General features: G+C 40.8%; 1 long non-coding RNA gene across 1 annotated transcript; it reads left to right on the top strand.

Annotated features, from left to right (window-relative positions):
* Nucleotides 1–340: 340 nt before the first annotated feature.
* Nucleotides 341–2397, top strand: LOC146758355 (uncharacterized). The gene is made up of 2 exons (XR_014934836.1): nt 341–839; nt 1068–2397. It is a non-coding gene; the product is annotated as an uncharacterized LOC146758355 (long non-coding RNA).
* The last annotated feature ends 18487 nt before the right edge of the window (nt 2398–20884 follow it).

The raw sequence follows: 20884 nt of genomic DNA on the forward strand, positions 1-20884 counted from the left end.
GAAGCACAGGCAAAGGAAGGGAACTTGCTGGGGACAGGGAATTCTGCAGTTGGCTGTGGTGGCACCCATCCATCCCACATCCTCCTCCCCAAACTGCTTGTACATTCTGTGTGGCTACAGGCTGCTTGAGATGTCACCATGAATAACTGTCAGATTAAATCACTGCCTGCATGGGATCTGCTGAACCTATGACACACATTCTGGGCACCTAAGTCAGACTAGGGAATCTGTCCAAGAAAGAAATCTAACAGGAGCTGCTTCACATGCTAAATCAGCTTTGGGGCTATAGGATCAAAGTGAGTCCTGCCCTGTGTCAAGAAGGCTAGGGGAGGTGGGAGGAGGAGACATATAGACACCCTTCACTGCTAATGCACTCGTTGAGTAACTATATTTAAGTCTCCAGAGGCCTGGAGCAGAAGGATGAAGCAATAACTACAGCTGACAAAGCAGAGCTTTGTGTGGTAGGAGCACATTGAGCCTGTAAGCAGTCGTCAGAGGGCTGGTGAAGGTACATTGCTTTCACTTAACATCCACACAGGACCAGGCTTTATCTATAAACCTCTACTGGTAGCAGCTCTCACAGTAAGATCTAAATGCTGGGAGAAAGGCATGAATTACTTCACAAAGTACTCTCAGCTGCTGGCAGTGTCATGGTGCCATCCATGCCTTCCCTCACCCAGGCTATGGGCATATTCAGAACTGTCCTTCCATGGATTACTGGTGGATGTGCAATGCAGAAAGCATTCACGGAGCACTGATCTTAGGACTGTAACTCACCTGATGCTCTACCAGATATTTCAGAAGATCTCAGGAAAACTAACAAACAAACTAACAGAGTGGTAAGTAAATATACCTATTGAGAATATAAAGGAAGGGGAATCTTGCTTGAGCACTGCCTCCTCCTGCTTCACTTGCAGACTGCGCTCTGTATGAAAGCACAAGTAAACTTATTCTATGCCTACAGTTCCAGTTATAACCGTGCCACCACCGATTCTAAATGCTAGTGTCTGTAAGATTTTCTGTTCATTTCTTTACTTTTAAATTTAAATATTTGTCTTGTCCTTCAGGGTTCTGACACCACACTGTACTGGAAGCTGGGTTTCTTACATACTTTTGCCACCTGCCTGTGAATGGAATGCACAGTTCTGACGAGTGTTCACTGCCATCCTGCACCTTAACATGGGGAAAGAGGAGCCCTGCTTGCCCTTGCTCTGACCCCTGGTGACCATGGCACCAGGCCAAAGATCCATCTCTGATTGCTTCATTCACAGCTGACTATTTAACCAGTACAGCTCTAGTCAGTACACCCTATTTCCCAAGCTAATTAAAAAATGGAAACTTCCAAACCTATCCTCAAAGCATGCTGCTCTCATACTGATTCTCAATGCTGCCACTGGTCTCTATCACTGAAATGGTGTACTCTACTGAGTACTGTTTGCAAAAGGAACACATTCTACTGGATCAGGCTGCTCAAGGCCCCATCCAGATTGGCCTTGAACTCCTCCAGGGAAGGGGCATCCTTGTATCAGAAGAGACTGATAAAGTATATGCAAAGAAGAGGGCAACAATGAAATAAAGAGGGAATTATGAACAAAGGGAAGGTAAAACTGGGATTAAAGGGAAAGAGAATCACAAACAGAATACAGATGACCACATCTTCATAGCACGGACCTTGGGCTGGGCTTTGCCAACCCATCAGAGAGAAGAACCAATTAAACTGAAAGGCAGAAGGCTTCTCCCTTCAGTGGAACAGTTCTCCCTCTCTATGAGATCATTCAACATGCTCCTGATGCTCTCACTGACCCAACATTGTCCTGACAAAGTCATTCTCTGAGACACCCTGCAGAAGAATAGCCATTTGTAACAAGCTGTGGGGTGCTGGGAAAATGATGGGGCGGGGAAATACTGGGCATCACAGTGGGGGGCTGAAGAACAACCAGACAACCCAAAGCATCCAACCTCAAAGAGCTGTGCACAGGAGGCACTGGGACTGCAGTTCTTGCTAGGTTTACAGAAAGGAATGTAACATTAATCTGTGGCAGTAGGAAGCCGCTAGGGATTAAGGGAAATTAGTAAAAGGGGGTGTTGCTGCTACTTCATAGGAACTTGACATGATGTTCAAATGCTGTCTGCTGGGAGTCTGGATTACTTTATTATTATTTTTAATAACTCCAGAGGGCTTTCTTTTGCAAAGGAACTCAAGCTGAGATGGTGGGTTTGTATGTTCACTATTCATTTGGAGAAAGAATTGTTTGATGGATGCTGAAGTTTATAGTTCTTTTGCAATGAGAATTGCTGGAATGTTTTGCAGCCCAGATCTGTGTTCTCATTTTCACCACGCAGTTATGTAAGTCTCTGGAATAATAAAATAATGCTAGCTTTTTTTAAGGAAAGAAATGGTTGCGTGTGCTCTCAGTGTGATGGTCTGCGTGTGGTACCCAGTGAACAGCAGAAGTCAGATCTGTAGAGTCCATTCTGATGGGTCTCTGACATGCATCAGGATTCTTTGTTCTACCGCTGGGAAATGAGAAGAAACCTGTGCTTGAGAATCACAAAGGATTACTGGATTTGTATGTGTGCTCTGGACTGTGTAGATTTGAATTAACATCAAAGAGTCGATCTCTCATTCCTCTTGTGTGTGTATTTTGGAGGAAAGGGAAATAGAACTTTTCCAGTACTGAGAGAATCTGCTAATTTCAGCTGTTCACCTAATTTCCCTTCTGCACATTGACTCCATGAGTGATATTTTGTTCTACAGAGGAGTGGACATAGTGTCATTTGGGTTGAAATGAAACAGTAGCTTGGCATCTAGTCGAAAAGCGCTACATCACATGCAACACAACTGATTTCTTTCTCCCAGTATTCCCTAAGATCCAAGTATCCAATCAGTTCTGATCTCTTATTATGTCAATTCCACGACTTCCCTAGGCATCTTGATCCACAGTTAAAGTACTCTGTGTGAAGGTTTATCTAATGTGTAGGTTAAATTAACTTGCTACAGCTTAAGTGAATTTATTTCCATTCCCTTTTAATTGCCTAACAGGTACAACTGATGTATCACTCACTTTTCTCAGTAGAAACAGAAGGCTGTATGAACTGTTTCCCAATATACCGTGTTGCAAAATGATGGGCTAACTAGGTATTAAAATAAAGAACAATAAACAATTAAAAATAAGAGAATAATATTAATGCACTGCAGAGACAGGGGAATCAAGCAACAGAGAATGAGGAATTCTGAAGGAACTAAATTCTGTTCCTACCCTTCTTTGCATGTAAATTCAGACGAAGTCCATTAATTACAGAGAGATCTGGGGTGAAGGTAGGTCAAACAGAATCTGAAGTACAGCCCCAACTGTTGTACACAGATACATAGACTATTTTTTATGAAGCATTTTCCCTTTGGCAAGACTCTACTAACTGCAATTGGTTTGTCACTCAGTTGAACCAAATGAGTATAAGTACATCCATGTACATAGATCCTTCAATAGGGATTCGGGGAAATTATTTTGTTCAGTCTGTACAGTTTCTCTGAGTAGAATGACCCTTTGTGTAAATGAGGCCCAGTGCCTCTGAGTACATGGGAGGAAAATCTCCCAGGGTTCTCACATGCAGAATCCTCCAAATACATCCCCAGGGAAAGCAGATTTGCTGCTGCTTTCCCATTCTCAAGAAGCAAGAATCAGCTCAAGGCTGATCAAAGCAAGAATAAGCTGCTGCTGCTCCAAGATCTTGGGAGGATACATCTAAAACCAAAGCATCTATAATAATCAGGGGCTCTGCTTTTAAGTTGCTTCCAACCATGCTGTGAACCTCCCCAGGACCCTTTGCCAGCATGGCTGTGATGAAACGCAACAGATAAGATTTCCTCTGCCCTTTCAAGAGAAAGTTTGAAAGCCCAGAGAGCTCTGCTGGAAGATAATGGGACACAGACTGTTCATTTTCTCCAAAGGATCAAGATTAATGATAGGCAGATGATTAATTCAAACAACGATAAAAAAATTCCACTGAATTGTTAAAAGATTTTATAAATTGGCTTTTCCTCCTTTACAATCTAGAAAATCTGAAAAGATCCATTCTCAGAAGCAATTAAGATCACAATCTTCCCTATCTTCAGGTTTCATCAGTTCCCATTCCACATCTATTTGCACACAACTACTGGGAAGCCTGAAAGAGAAGCTGTTATATTGTAAATCAATCAGCTCTCCTGTAAGACAGGAACTGAAGCCTCTGCTCTTATCGAGAGAAGGAACTGAGTCATTTGACATGACTACATGCTTCTGAATGTGATTTACTGCTTCTGCAGAGAATTACAGAAAAAAAACCAAACTAGCGCACAGTGCCTTCCCTCAATTTCACAGCAACATTTACTGAGAACCAAAGATGTATGCAGGTTGATTTTTTACATCTGAATATCCTTCTGAATTTAGACCTGCCTTTGTACTGTGCAGCACACAGTGAGACAGCGGTTGTGACGGGGATCTGAAGCAAAGGGCTTGTCTCAGAGATGTTGATTTCTCCCTTTCAGACAAATAGCTCTTTCTCAACAATCTGCACAATGATTACTTTTGCTGTGAATTCTTGGAAGAAAGACATCACATTTACTCAGAACACGGGATAATTTTATGCAGCAGTTCAGGACAAATGAGAAGCCATTTAGCTGTCTCACTGGAATGGAAGGTGAAAAAGCTGGTGAACAAATGGATTGCCATAGAACAGATTGCTAAGCAAGCTTCAGTCAGAGAACCCAACCATCATTTGCTGAGCACAGCAGGACTGTGAAGAGCTGTCACTTCAGAAAAGGTTACACGTTGACTAGCAAGTCAGTAACGCTTCAATTTATTGTCATATTAGTAACCTTTATGCTAATATAACAAGCACCACCAGGTTTTCAAATAGCTTTTTATATTATGGAAGGCCCTGCCTAAAAGTTTTATAAAATGTGGCTTTATAGAACATATTCTCAAAATATGACCAAATCAGTCCATTCTCTCACACCTGTTCCCCCACCTATTTATGGTATTTCTTGGGTGCTGGCGACCTTGGCACTTAAAAGCTATTTCTGTATACACCATACATAGGAAATGCACCAGAATGTTCAAATTGTCTCATCATAACTTCATCTGTTAAAAACAGCACTTGATGCTGTCTTCCAAGAATTTGCACTTACAGGACTCAAGGTGAATCTGAAGTTGTCCTTCTCCTTTTAAAATGGGAATCTTATTTTGGTTCATTTTCATGCTGAGGCAGTTGGCTGGAACTGTGAAATCTAGATCTGAATGCAAACTTCAGCTATCTTATATGCTGTTGAAATCCCAAGGTTGTAGACAGCCAGAATGACTTGAGCTCACATTTCTCTAAACTGTGATTATGTTTAGACACAGTGAGTGACTGACTTGTGCAATGCAGCATGGGCTGTTGAAACAAACCTGGATCAAACCTGCCCCACTGGGCCTGCTACAACTATACACAGAGAAAGTGAAGGGAAAAAAAAACACAACATCCCTGACATTCTTTGTTTCCATGGCACCTGTTTGTGCTGTTTTGTGCAGCTGAGTGTGCAGAACAAAACAGCAGTAGGTGAGGATTTCTGAACAGATCCATGCACTCTCCATCCTGGAGACAGAGACTGGGGGACAGGCAGGAATGGGGAGGAAAAGGAGAATGCTCAATCTTCTGCCTGCTCTACAGCCATCCCAGAGAACCAGTGAGATCACCAACTGCTTAAAATCCACCAGTTCCTTTGGGAGCCCGGCCTGAGCCTGAGCTGTATAAGGACAGGAAAGGTTGGGTTTGTTTGCTGCCTCAAATGAAAGCTTACTGGTGCTGATGATCTGTTCTATTTCTATTGTTTGAGCTTTCTTTCCATCAAATAATTTTCTCATCATAATCTAATGACCTTATTCAGCTTAACACAGTGGTACTGAGATTCGTTTCCCATGGAATCTCCCACCCATACAGTATTGTTACAGGTCTCTGTGGTCTTACGCTGAAACAATTTTTCCATGTAAAGTGACATTGTTGCTTCTCCCTGCAGACTTGCATTGAAACCATTTTTCTGTTATATCCCAACATATTATAGTGCTGATGGATTCCACAAACCAACTTTTCTTTGGAATAACTTTCCATGGAATTTCACATTATAAATGCCATAATCAATAACTTTGAGACCAGCACCAAGCAGTTCCCCACTAAAATTTCACATTAAACAGTGCTACTTCAGCTCCCTCCAGACTTAGAACTACAATCCGTTTCCCATTCTAATGAGATTTCAGTTGGTGTTAAATTAATGTTGCAGGCAATTTACACTTCTGTGAATAACTGCCACTTAGAAGTTTGTGCCATTTATGACTGTCAGTCCAAATGGTCAAAATATTGAACCTTACAATCAACATTCATAATTACATGGTATGCAGCTAACAGAAGAGCTGCAATTTCACCAGCAGCACAGGAATGTCAGGCTGTTCACTCCAAATAATCTCATTTTTATCGAGGTAGGATTTGCCCTCCTTCTTACACTGTAAATCTTTCAGCTTCACTGAGACCTGCCCTGTGCAATGTACAGCTGGTACTTTCTCCCTTTCTTTCAGTACTGTTCTCCATTTCTTTACTGGAATGTAGTTTTAAAGACAGTTGCTGATGTCTTTCTCATTTGCCTCTTCGATCACTTGCTTCTCAAAAGGAAAGCCTAAATTAACAGCCTATCCTACAGTACAAGGAGTTCCAGCCTGCCAAAATAAATGATGTGGGTCAAAAACAAGGAACTCTTAGGTTCTTTACTTCGAATTTGTTCCTTCTCCCTCACAGTATTCTGTTATCTGAACCACTGAGGAGATTCAAGTATGATAAAATTTGCTCTTCTTCCCTAGAATCAACAGATTTCTGTCTAGGTATATAAAGTGCTTTGGCTGTATCATCCTGCACATATTCCAGTGTGTTACCATGCTCTTAATGCTAATGTATTCTAGAAAATATTTGGATTGCTCCCTTACACGGAAACTACAGGGTAAGTTCTTCAAGCGATAGCAGGTGGCTGTTTGCTGGCAAACTCAGTTCCAGAGGGCATTAACATGCTTTGCCAGTGATGTGTTGAGTTTTCAGCCAGAGGTCCTGATCAGGGTCAGGGTCTCACTGTACCTGGCACTGCACAAACAGGAATAAAGCAAAGCCTTTGCCTCAGAGAGCCTTCTCTTTGTAGGGGTTCAAAAACAAGTGGCAGCAGTCAAAGTCAGAAGGAAAAGGAAAATACTGATTTCCAGAGCATTTCACCTGCCCAGCACTCTGCACTCATGAGGAATGAGAGAAACACAAATCCAGCCCCTTGCTATGCCTGAATCAGGGATAAGGTCTTGTCCCTGGGTCATCCCAGTTAAATGCTATGACACTTCTGCCTCAGTCTTTCTATTAGGGAACTTCTATTTTTTATAAATAATGGCTACTTGTGGCTAAGAAGGACAGCAGTATCCTGGGATGCATTAAAATGAGTGTGATCAGCAGGGCAAGGGAAGTGATCCTCCCCATCTACTGTGCTCTGCTAGGGCCACATCCAAGCTCCCCTTTGCTCAAGAAAGACAGAAAACTACTGGAACATGGCTACAAAGACACCTGGGGCCTCTGGTTTAGCAGAGAGGATGGATTCTGTGATCTCCAGAGGTCCCTTCCAATCCCTACAATTCTGTGATCACAGTGAAAGCTTGGATTTAAACAAATCAAGGCAGGTTTTATCTTTAAAACCAAGGTGATTAGCATAATAGCTCTGATGGGGGAAGCTCTCTTGCTGTCATTCAAAGACGTAAGTCAAAATGTTCCGAATGCAATAAATGTTCTTTAAGTAACCTTTTGTTTCACCCTGACCCAAGCATCACAAGCAACAGTTGGAGCCTTTGATTTACCTCTTCTTCCCGCTATCATTCACTTTGTCTCTTGGCACAAACTGTGCCTTAGGCAGTTCTTAAATATCACAGCACTGCGGTGGAGCTCTTCAAGACGTACACATGAATTCTTAGTCCTCTTCAGTAAGATCACAGTTCAGATAATGGCCTCCCCAAACATCCATACAGATCGCACACTTAAGAGGGAGAAAATCTTAAAGATGGAATTATGCAGATGAACACATTAGCTAACAATATCTGAAATTACTCTATGAGGAGCCCCAGAGGATTAGAATTAACGGGAGAAGCAGAACATGTGAAAAAACCTCTCAGTGTCACTTCGTGCCAAGCATTCAAAAACCACACACAAACTGCCTATAAACTTGGCGATTGCTTCAAGGGGCACAATCACCATAAATCTAGGATAACACACTAGTCTATTCAAAATAATTTTTTAAAGCACTGTTCTGTTGATGATGTCTTTGTTTTATTTCATCCGGCTCAGACCATTCTAGACTGGCTAAGTTTTTTCTTTTGTTTATAGAACGCGACTTGAAGCCATAAGTCTCAGAAAGTCAGCAGGATGATTATTTCTGTGGAGATGCAGCTCAAATGCAGACCGGCTGAGTATACAAGTGTAAGCAGCAAATGATGCACAGGAGTCCTTCATTAGCTACAGGATTCAGTTCTCAAACTTGCACTTCCTGGAAAACAGCTCAGTTTTACTTACTGCTCCTCGCATATCACCAGGGCATATAGCTCAGCTCAGCCATTTTCAGTTATCTTTGCTTTTTCCCTAAAAAGATGTGCACCTTTTTGGCCTTGAAATACTACAAATGCCCTATATCAATCCAAAGCAGATTTTAAAAAGAATCGTAGTTACGAAAGCTGAATATTGTGCTCAAACCCATCCTGGCAACATGTTTCTAGGTGACATTTGGCATTGGGTGCAGTTCAGGGTAACAACAGGCAAGGACAGAACATGACATAATACAGGACAGTGTTGGTGTCCAGCTCCAAACTCTGCAGGTAATGGCTCTGAGATGATATTAGAAAGCATCCGAGTGACAAGCAGTACATGGGGAGTAAATCACAGTTTCAGGGTTCCTTGTGGCTACTGAGAAAACTAAACACTAAAAGTGTATATGGGTTGCACTCAAGAATTAGCCCCAAGAAAAAAAAAAATTACTTTTATAATAAGAGAATGAAAGCCTTGAGTTGCTTCTGAATATACTTAACTGTAGAATCTGTAACACCTACCTCACATGGGCTGACTCAATCAGCCACAGAGGGAGAACATTAAGTGCTTTGTCTCTTGCCTTATTAAGGCTGTACAAATCATTTCTCTGATATTCTTTAATATAATATTACTTTTTGGAAAATATGGAAATGAATGAGGGAAGAGATTTATAGATTTCCAAGCCCTTCTCTTGCTCATGGATGAATGACTTGATTTAAATATTAGCAATTTTCTTAATACTAAGCTGGTTTGCAAATGAGGCCCTACCCACGAGCAGCTCTGACAGCTGCAGTATTATATCACATCTTGTGCCAATCAAACGGAGAACAAGTAATGTATACTTCTTAAGAACACTAGGATGCTTCAGGACACAGCCCAGTAAAGAAGATACAATAAGAAGGCAGAGATCTCTTGCAAATAATAGATTGATATGGCTACAGAACACATCCAGTAAGTATACCATTTTTCTAATGAAAGAGTTAAAAACAGCAGTTTGCACAATGTTGTAACAGGATTACAAGTATCTTAAGGGATCTTGTACTATTCTTGCAGGAGAGTGTGTAGAGAGGCAACAGATGAAACAGCGTGATGAAACTGAGGGATGTATTTGGAGACATTACAGAGCAATTTGAACAGATATTTGGTGAAGCAAATGATTCCCAGGACTGACTGCCCCTCATTGGGTGTGTTACCATTGTACTCTGTGAGAATAGAATTGACCCCGATTGTTTTGTGCCAATGAAAGGGAGATGTAATCTCTTCTAGCACAAAATCTAGCATTTAGATATTTTTATTGACAAGCGGGAGTGTCAGGCAGCATAGTCAAATGGAAAGGATACTAAACGAAGGGTCAGGAACCCCTGCATCTTACCTTCTTTTAAGAAGTGTTTGAAGATGGGTGGGTGAAAAGTAATAATTCCAGTTATGACCCATGTAGGGTAAAAGAAAACTTCTTTTGAACAGGAAAATGGCAACATATCTGAAGTGGCTTCTTTAAATACTTTTACAGAGGGACATTCTTGATTCCTGTTTACCTGATGAAGTACTGGCAAAATACACTGATTTTTTCTTAGCCAGCATTTTCCTAGAACTAAATAATTATCATTGTTGTCATGTGATGAAAAGAGTTCAGATCCAGTGCTCTGAGACAACATACTTACAATGCAGGAGTCACGGACCAAAAGTCAGGGGTGTACAACACAGGGACAAAGATTGTGTTTGAAGTCAATATTTTGTTAAGATCACATGAAATCGGTAGGTAGAGACAACAAAACCACCGCTCCCAGGGCTTAAAGCAGTTTAAAGGAACATTTATGTGAAGTATTTCTGCCAACTGTTGGCAAACAGCGAGGACAACAGACAGCAAATTTCCTAATGCACCTTTTTTTTTTCTACTGTGCTGTGTTTCTGTTTTGACTTTCTTTACCCTCATCAGATGACTTTTCCTATATATATATATGAGATTCAGCGCTCAAAGCTCATGGGAAATAAACACCCCGGCATGTTGCCACAAGTTGCAGAAATGGAATTAAGTTAAGGATCTGATGAAGTGTCAAGATACGTGGTCTGCATCACACCTATGAATGAAGTATTGAAGGCAGAATTTCTCTTGTAAGCTGTTCTTTACTGGTTTTTCATTTCTTTTTCCTAAAAGCAAAATCAAAGAAGAAATGCTGGATAAATAAATTCTTAATTCACTCTGCAAATCGACTGTGCAACATTTGGACTCTGACTGAATCCTTCTGTTCTCAGTACCTGCAAAGATTCTGAAGGCAAAACCAGCCTTTCAAAGACAGTCACCCAATTCCTATGTTTTGAAAATAAATCCTACCATTGTCTCAGTGTTAGCAATTGAATCATAAAATAGCTTATGTTGGAGGGGACCTTGAAGACTATCCAGTTCTAACCCCATGTCCTGGGCTGGCTGCCCCCACCAGCTCAGGCTGCCCAAGGCCCCATCCAACCTGGCTTTGAGCACCTCCAGGAATGGGGCACACACAGCTCTGGGCAGCCATGCCACTGCCTCACCACTCTAGCCTTAATAAGCAGAACAGTAAAGGAGGAATTCTGTCCAATTCTCTATGCACTGCTTTAGGTTTTAAAGAAAGAATATAGCAAAAGGCAGAAAAAACATGTTTGCTTTTATTGGGTCCATAATTTCTGCCCAGAAAGTGAGTGAGAAAGTCCTGTCTTGCCATACCCATATATACAAGACAGCTGCATTTTAAATGAATACAGCTCCTGACTGATTTGGTTTCTTTGCAGTTGGTCTCTGCATTCTATCTGAAAACCAATCTCAGAACTCATCGTCACCTACACATATACACACACACCCTCAAAATTAAGATAGGCTCAGCTTTCAATAACCTTTACCCACAGATACACTGTGTTCATTCTCACTGCTAATATTCTCACCATCAGATTAGTGTTACTTAAGACTGGCGAGTGACACTTTCTGTTTCTCCAGAAGACACTACGCAGGTAATAGCAGTGCTAGTTACCTCATCTTCCTACCTGTCTGCTGATTTTGATCTAGATTGGATTGCTCTAATTGGCTAACATTGCTGTTATCTTAGGAAAACTCTTTAATTGTGGCATCTATTCCACATATTTTACTATAGTCACTGTTGCCAGCAATACAATGTGCACAAACATCGCCTTTACAGGTGCACTGAGAGTTCAGACTAGTCGTGAATTACAGCTATGAATGGGAATTAAGTAGAACATTCCTTTCTAAGTACTTCGGAGTTGGCAATGAAGGCTCCATTTAGTAACAAAGGTATTAAGCCTGAAGGATTTGGCACTAAAATGGAGCTTCTTCCTGGGGCAGAGATGATTTTACTGAAACATTTGATAATTGTACTTATTATAAGCAAGGGCTCGTAGCATCAATTATTACAAAAGTTGCTTGACATTTCCTATTCATTATAAAAATCCTCTTTTCAATTGCTGAAAACTTTGCCAACCTTTAGCTATCCAGGCTGAAATTTTCCATGCTGAGTGCCTCTCTTAGGCTGATTTATTTACTTACAGAGAAATTTTAGCCAAAACACTCTGCCTTTTCCAAGACTAAAAACTGGAGGGAAGAAAATCCATTGCTTTCACTATGCTTAAAACAAAAATGTGGATATCTCTACTGTTCACCGAAGATCCTGAAGGAGGATTGAGATCCTGAAGGGAGTTTTTGTTTAATGTGCATCTTGTGCTGCTCCTGCAAAACTCAGAAACTGCTTCAAAGACTTGAATCAGTATTTTTTTGTATGGGAAAACATCCGCAAGAAAATAATAAGACCCATTTTCAGTAAAGAACTCCATTCCCTGGCAGCACCTACATGTTATGGTTGGGTGCACCCACGCACTTCTCCCTCTAAGCTGAGCACACAGTATTCAGGACAATATTGTTGGAGCTGGGATTTTTTTGTTTGCTTGCCTGTTTTGTTTTTCTGTGTACTCTCCTTCCAGTCTGTTTGAAATATATCCCAGGGATAGGCAAGGAACTTCCCTGTGTTTTTACTGACCACCTTGCTGCCAAACCAGTAGTACAGGACTGGTAGAAAGGGGAAGCTGCATGAAACAGTTTGGTAAGGCAAAGAGTAGAGGATGGCCAAAAGTTTAGCATAGGGCTGTTTTGGTGTAAGAAGTGGGGATTAAGAGAGAAAGGAGAAGACAACAGCTGTTGGGGCTGAGAAGCCAGAAATGCACTGAAAGGGGCTTAGGAATAGGTAGCAGCAGAGGACACACAGGTAGATTCTTTACACCAAATTAGTGAGGATATTCTCCTTTAGGTCTCTCTACACTGAATGAAGAAAGCTCTTGTGCCATTCGATTGGACCACACTAAGCTCCTGCTTTGAATCACCCTATGAAGAAACCCTTCTTCTAGGGAAGTGAGCCTGCAGAAGGTAGAGCCAGACCCTATGAAAGAGAGTCTGTGCAAAGACAAAGGTGAGAGAAGATTTATTTCCAGGGTTCAGCTGGTGAGCAGGGCTTGGGGACCCATCTGTAAAGATGGGAAGAGAATCTCTTTTGCACTTATCAGTCCAGATTTCTGTTAAGGATGGATGAGAGCTGCTCCTGCAGAATTGGACTCTACCCCACCCTGCACACCACAGGGTTCATACGTGTTGCTGAGTAAATCAGTTAATCCACATTTTTGCAGCTTGTCAGTCATCCTCTTAAATGCCCAGTAGGAGATCCTAGAGTCTGATCTGCAAAAGTGCTGAGCATTCACAGCTAGAACTGAAGTGCTAGGAACTATGCTTTGAATACAGAAAATAGTTTGTAGTGCCATGAACTCAGAAGAAAAAACAACCCACCCAAGAAACGAAAAACAAGTCCCAGACACTCAGAAACCTTTGGCAATGCTTTTGCTTCATCTTTGTATCTGTTTGCCATCTGTCCAAGCGGGGTTGCAGTATCCCCTCACTTCATCGAGGCATTGTGAAAATAGGTTATTTCATGACTGTGATGCAACCAGATACAATAATGACAACTGCTGAGGGAAAGCTCACAAGAAAATTAGTATTTCTATATTGAGAAAAGGCCTTGGATAGTGTGCAATAAATAAGCCCTAGGGTACACATTGAACAGTGAATATAAAATATTAAATAGCTGCTCATTAAGTGAGCTGTATCCATCCTACACTTGAAATGAAGCAGTTGTTTAATAGCACAGGGGCCTGTGAATGAAGACAACACCATATTGCGTACACACAAAGGCTATAGTGAATTTGTAACAACAAGTTACAATTTTGCTTTTCTCAAGTTTTGAGTGTGTGTTAATTTTCCTTTCTCTACTGTGATTCATTCTCCTTAAGATGGCAAGTGCTTTTCTGGACCTCTTCATTATCTTGACCTTTAAAAACATTGGAACATTAATCCTGCCATTAAATTCTACTTATTCTTAATAAATATAGAGGGCAACATCATTAAAATAAATGTATGTGGTAGGTATAGGTCTTCCCAAGCAATTCAGGTAATACAGAGCAGAACATGTATTTTTCCTGTGAAGCTACAGTCAAGGAATAGGACAGAAGAGACACATCATGAGGATGAGACATGGGACAGGAACAGGAATGGATGCAGCCCCATTGGAGCACAAAATGTCTGAAGTATTTCAAGCTTTCTCATTACACTTCCTAGATGCCTCCAACCACATCAGAATGGTAGACAGGAGGAAACCCAACAAAAAGCAATGGGAACATCTGCACCGCAGAGAAAGGCACAAGGATATCATATGAAAAGTGTACCTGCATTTAGTATTAATCAAAATATAAGAAGCTACATAGCAACAACTATCATCCAGCTGCCCACAGGGAATATGGGAAAAGCAGAGGCTTAAAGAGGTGAGAAATCTGAGAATGCATGTGGATGAGCTCATTTGCAAAGCAGACAGCTCATACTGCTGCACCTGCAGTTACAAGCTACAGTAGCATCACCCTGAGATTTGCCTCAGCTGCACCCCGTGAAGCCACAGATGATCAACAGACCAGGTGCCATTTCACATAACACAGCCAAAACATTTATATTTGCATTGTCATCCAAGCTGTCTGCTCTTAAACTGTCAGATATACAAACAACAGAAGATGCATGAGGTGGTAAGAAGATACTTGGTTGAGCCACAGAATCCCACCATTCCACATGTGCATGCTCCTGAAAGACTGCTTTTACAATGTCTTTACTCTTAAAAATGTTATCAACCTAATACAGCTGTAAAATTTCCTTTTATTCAGTAATGTATCCCAAGCGTCTAGAAAGAAGCTGGCAATAAAAAAGATTCCCTGCAACATTTTCCATGCAGTATAATAAATATCTTTATTTTCTGGAGGCTAAAAATACTTCCTTTTACCCAGTATAAATTCATCAGCTTTCAAAAAGTTATACATGTGTTTATTCACAGGTCCTGAGACAGAGGATAGAAGCTCTTGATTCACTTGCGTTATGTTGTTTGCCATTACATACCAACTTCACTATTTCTTCAGAACTGATAGAAACAGCATGTCAAAAGAAAAGGGTATTGATGTAACTGGGGGGGGGGAAGCCAAATAAACTCTAGTCTATTTTATTTTTTTTTAATCTCCACTGGATCAGCAGCCAGAAACACCAATGTTCTAATTTTGGCCACTGAATCCTATTCCCCATGTGAGAACACGGGGCAGTGCTCTTTACTAACATCTGGGATGCTACATCTGCTTAATACTTAAGGCCTTCTCCCTGGAGGAAAATTTCTGTGTTTTCAAATCTACAGACAGCTCATTCTAGTACGTGAGCCAAATGTAAGCAACAAGAAATGCATATGTATGCATACATATGGGAATATATATATATGTACAGAGATGAAGGCAGAAAACTCTGCTGTTAAGCAGCTGTGTGCTCTGAACTGTTACTAAAGGTACCACAGCAAAGCTGAAACTCTTCCTCCTGGTACCAAAATTTCCACTGACATGTGAGAATTCTGAATCCAGTTTGTTTGCCCAGAGCTGACACATTCTCAGCACCCACCTGTACAATTATACAGCAAACCCACCAGACAAAGCACGTATCTAATAGACGGGAGATCTGTTTCTGCTCCCAGTATCACGAGCAAAGCTCACAGGGCTGCACGAGGACAGGGCAACCGCTTTCTCTGTCTTTGTACAACACCGTCATCTAGTGGAGGCAAGTCTGGATAGCAGAGAAGTGTCTGTACTCATACAACGCCAGAGCTGTAGTGCTAAGGAACTGGTACGGAGGGGAAAAAGCTGCCACCCACCTGTAACTAAAAATGAACTTGCTTCTTCCACTTATAAGCTGCTCAGATACCAAACAGGAATTCCATGCTGCTCGTTTTTTTATTCTCATCCTCCTCCATAAACCCACTTTGAAGAGGGTACTGGAAATAAATGTGTTTACTTCTGCCTTAACTGGAAGGATCTTGAGAGCAGCTGCTGGAGGTCAGTGATTCAGCATCATTAAGTGCAAGTAATTTCCAGGGCTGGGATGTTAGCACATTTTGAATAGGCAGTTACCAAAGCTTGCTCTCAGAATTAGGGTTTCTCCTATAAGGTTTACAGAACTTCTTTTAACAACGGAAGCTCAAGAGGATTTGGTGTTCTTCTCTGCCTTGCTTTTACCCCAGGGAAAGCAGCATTGCTAATAAAACCCATGAAGATCAGCCCTAAAAATAAATATCTGCTGTTGGTCTAGACAGCTCTGGCTCTTGAAAGAATTTGATCTGGGTGGCAATTACACTTCGCTTTTGATCCATATATGAACTCAGTACTGGCAAGATGTCAGACTTTTATCTTTACATCCTTATTCATCCATAAGCATTTACAAAGCAGTCACTATAGCAAGAACAGTGCTAGAGACTGAAGTCTTGTTTATTCACATAGCAAATGCAGTGCAAAAGACAATAGTGGAAGCTTCTTTACGTTACCCTTCTAGCATTCTTGCACTGTGCTCAGTGAAAAGTTTAAGGCTGAGATTAAGCATTAAGTATTAAGCATTCCTTCCATTCATCAGCCTATGTTATAAAGTTGTCTATTAGATTCTTCTAAGGTCTCTCATGGAAGGCAGAATGTGCATACAAGTAACTAATAAAAGATATCATCTCTCTCTGAATGCCTAGCTTCTATTCTATCCTTAGACCACCATGACTTCAACATGGCTATTACATTACTAATAAGAAGTAGCTTGGGAGGTATCAATTTTACAAGAGAATACTTGCTTGATGATAACACCACCAAAATCTGGAGAACGCTGCTTAATAACAAGAAAGAAGCAAATCATTTTACAATGTATCCTCTGCACTTCAGAACTTGCTCATCTGATTACCTCCTACCCTTGAAGAAGCAGTATAGCAGCTTGGTAGTGAGTGGATTTTATTCTTTCATGAGGGTGCCTTAGAGTCATGTCTCAGAGCTCCTAGTTCTTGGTGCAAAAATTGGTAGCAATGACTCTTTCAGCATCAGAGACTGGAGAGGTATTTTTATGATGACTGTTTTTTGTATTTTGCTGTCCTGCCTTGCTTTGCTTCTAATCAGTTGTCAGAAGATACCAATTTTCTGCTTACTTAAGTTCTCCTTTTCCCTCAGGTTTTCTAGCTGTTCACACCACCACTACTGGAAAAACAACTGAAAATGGGGTAAACCAATCTACATCTAAAATCTTCCTTTGCTTCTCTACAAAACTGGATTCTTCTCTTTCATGATAAAGATTTTCATTAATTTCACTTCAAGGATAGAATTTCAAAGGAGGAATAGTAGTATTCATTTGCCTGCTGTTCTTGGCAAGCAGTGACATGCATGGAGCATAGCCACAGGTCCTGTTATTGCCTTCAAGTTACAGGGAGGGAAAAAAAAGAGAGAGCACCAGAGACGCACACAAAGACGCTGCTGTCTCAGAGCTGAAGAGGAATGAGTAACAGATATTCCATTGGTCACGCATAGCCATATTTATACCTCAAAACTGCCTATTGCCAAAGCATGTAAGAGAGAGGTAGAAGACAGCTAAGAAGATTAATAAACTTTATTTATTTATTGCTGTTGAATTTGAACAATCTCCAGTGAATCTCTGGTCCCACTGAAGGTTTGTCACGAATTCGGGGAAATGAGAATTTTATGCTTGGATTTGGTAGCATCTACAGACCAACCCTTCTTGAGAATTCAACTGAAGGCACGCTGAGACAGGAGCTAGGGAGTTTAAGAAGGGTTGTGTGGCTATGAATACAATACAAGAAGGATTAATAATGCTATTTGTGTCAGAAATCAGAAATTTCCAAGAACCTGGAACATATAAGCGTGTGAAAACAATCATGCTGAGCCAGCTGACAGCTCCCTTTAGCCCAGTGTATTGTTTTCTATAGTAAGGTAAAGAACATAAGAAACAGGGTGTGTACATAGAGCAATTCTTCCCTAGGGATATCCTCCTACTCTCCAGCAATTAACAATTTGAGACTGGGAGATCATACAACAAAGCTATTGTGTTTAACAGTCACAAATGGACCAACCCTCCATAAGTTACCTTAGTCCCATTTTTAATCTACATAGACTTTTGACCTCTGCGTCTCTGTTATTTGCTGTGCACATAAAATAGGTCAGTGCCATCCAACTACTGGCCAGAGCAATGCCCATTCCTGCAGAGTACTAGACTGCATTAGCATCTTGGGTAATTATATTACACTGTAGACTGTTTAATCTCAATGATTAAACACAACCTTGAAAGAAAAAGCAAAGTGTTTTCAAGAGCAGGCAGTGTTGGGTATCATCCTAACTGCCTCCTCTAGCAATATTCCCTACCCACTGTCTAGACCAATGATATTCAGATAGGAATCTGAATCCTGATCACTGCACTGGAATCTTAGGTATGCAGACCATTGCACCTCACTAACCAGAATACCCTTCTATGCTGCATGCCACTGTGTTTAAATGAACACGACAGCATGATGCAAAAAGCTCTATTAAAACCCTGTTACAGATGGAGGAGAAAAAAGGCTTCCTTTGCTTTCTGCATGTAATTGCCTCAGTCTCTCTCCACCAGAGCTGTTATGTCTTGAAGACATAAGCCAAAAGATGGCTGCACAAGCCGTGTTCACTTCTGTAGCTTCCTACAACAACCCAGTAGATAAACAGCAGCCATTTCAGCCGAAGAATAAGAAAACCACTTAAGTGCAATGCTTATCAGTGCCAACTCCAATAGAGTGTAAATTGCCACAGGAAGAAAGAAAGAAAAGCAGAACCTTCTGCAAACAGATTTCAGAGCTCACAGGTATTTCACATTTGGCATCTGTCTCAGAAGGTGAAACTTTCTATACTGGTCACTGAGAACAACTACATGGAAGTAAATTGGCTCCATTAAATCAACAGGATCTGAAGCCTATTGGGACAAGCCAGTGGATTTTTTTATTCCAGAAATAAGCCTCATCTATCATGAAAATGATCTTAATGTTTGCTGACACTATAATTAAGAATTAAAGCTGCAGAAAAATGTGAGGTTTGCTAAAACACAATAGGTATCTTTTATCCATACAATATATGGCACCAAAATAGTCAGTGTTCTGGGGAGGATAATTAATGAGAGTTCTCTTGCTGAAGTCCTTTTAATTGTCTATAATGGGGTCTGTTGAGAGGGAGATAACTGAGTTTTAACATGGAATAAGATCGGGCACCACTGGCAATATTTACACAAATAAAGATTGCATGATCAGGACCTTTGATCTGGGAATTGCTATTCTGTAATCATCTGTAAAGCGCCAGCAATGCCCCTGGCACCGCACGTATAATAATAAACGATGAACAATAAATCATGTAATTAAATATTCACTTCAAACATTCCTTTCATAATTCTTGCCTCGGATTTAAGTCCCCACATCAGACATATTAGTTCCTCATAATAATATTAAAGTTCCTACACTTCAGATTTTAAAACTCCCCTAGGGATCTATTGTTTCTTTGTTTAATCTGTTTATGAGCCAAAGGCCCCATTAAATTCAATAGGGAAACTCACAGACCTTTAAAAACTTAGCCACAAGAGACATTTCTTAGGAAACAGGACCGTTTCTATCATTCCATCACGTAACTATTGGAAATCTATTGATTGGAGCAATTCCTGTAGAAAAACAGGAAAAATACTCCCCCCCACAACAGATCATCAAGTCATTAAGGCCACCAGGCTAGCCAAGGCAGAACTGCTGAACCATACAGTCTTCTCACCTCCATCAAATCTGGTCCTTCACATAGCCACATATGGAGAATATTTTGTATTAAGATCCCTCTTTATGCCTCAGCACTTTTGTAGATGCTTTCTGTGAGGATGGCAAAAAGACAAAGCCTCCTTGTGTTTCTCAATCAAGGAGGACAAGGAGATGAGCAAATGCTTACATACACCCAAAACCAAACAGTATAATATCCCCAATAGATCTGAACATACTATGTCTGAAACTGATTATTATTATTATAAGTTCTCACTAACTCCTAACAGTGAATTCCCCGTTTACCATTACCTTAAAAGGAACTTCTTAACAAATGTGGAGGCAGATTCTTTACTGAGAGCAGGAGAGGATGAAACCACTATCATTGTGCTGAAGAAGCTGGAGTCTGCCAGAGACAAACTTCATGGTCCAAACCCCCTTGGTGAAAATTATCTGACATTGCATTCTGTAATTCAGATAACCAGAGAATTCTGGTTTATTTTAGAGGAGTTTTGTCTAGCTGGAAGGCACTTCTCAACTGCTTGGCTTATTCCGTTAAAAAGTAAAACTCATTCAGAATTTATGCAAGTCTCCTTAGTGAAGCCACAGAGGACAAACAGGGGTGCTGTAACTTATAAATTCATCCTCTAGATTAAAGAAGTCTCAGAGCTTTGAAGGGAGTTTTCACTTGGGTGAAAGTGTACCCAAGGGACATGCACAGTCACTCTGTAAGAGCCTGAGTCCAAAGTAAGAATGCCTGGCATCAATCTAAACAACATGTCAGTAAAGATGGTTCAGTTGCAGTTGAGTTGGTGATTTCTCAACACAGAAGACCTTATACAAGCTAGAGTGAGCCCTGGGTGAAATTCATTTGGCCTTGACAAATGCATTTAAGTGACTCCCACTTTGTGTCAGATTATTTTTAAGTTCCACTTTATTAAACAGTTAAAAAACAAAACCCAAGCGCGATCTGTATAAAGCTGGAAAGTTCCACATTCCATTGAACATGAGGGCTGCTGAACATAGCCTGTGGCCAAACAGCCCACGCAGAGCTTCACACTGCTGAAGCTTTCATCTTTAGCAGTCTGAGGTACAGCCCACAAAGACTA

The sequence above is a fragment of the Coturnix japonica genome, chromosome 15, assembly GCF_054131305.1.
Source record: "Coturnix japonica strain WE chromosome 15, WE-NBRP24, whole genome shotgun sequence".
Taxonomy (NCBI): domain Eukaryota; kingdom Metazoa; phylum Chordata; class Aves; order Galliformes; family Phasianidae; genus Coturnix; species Coturnix japonica.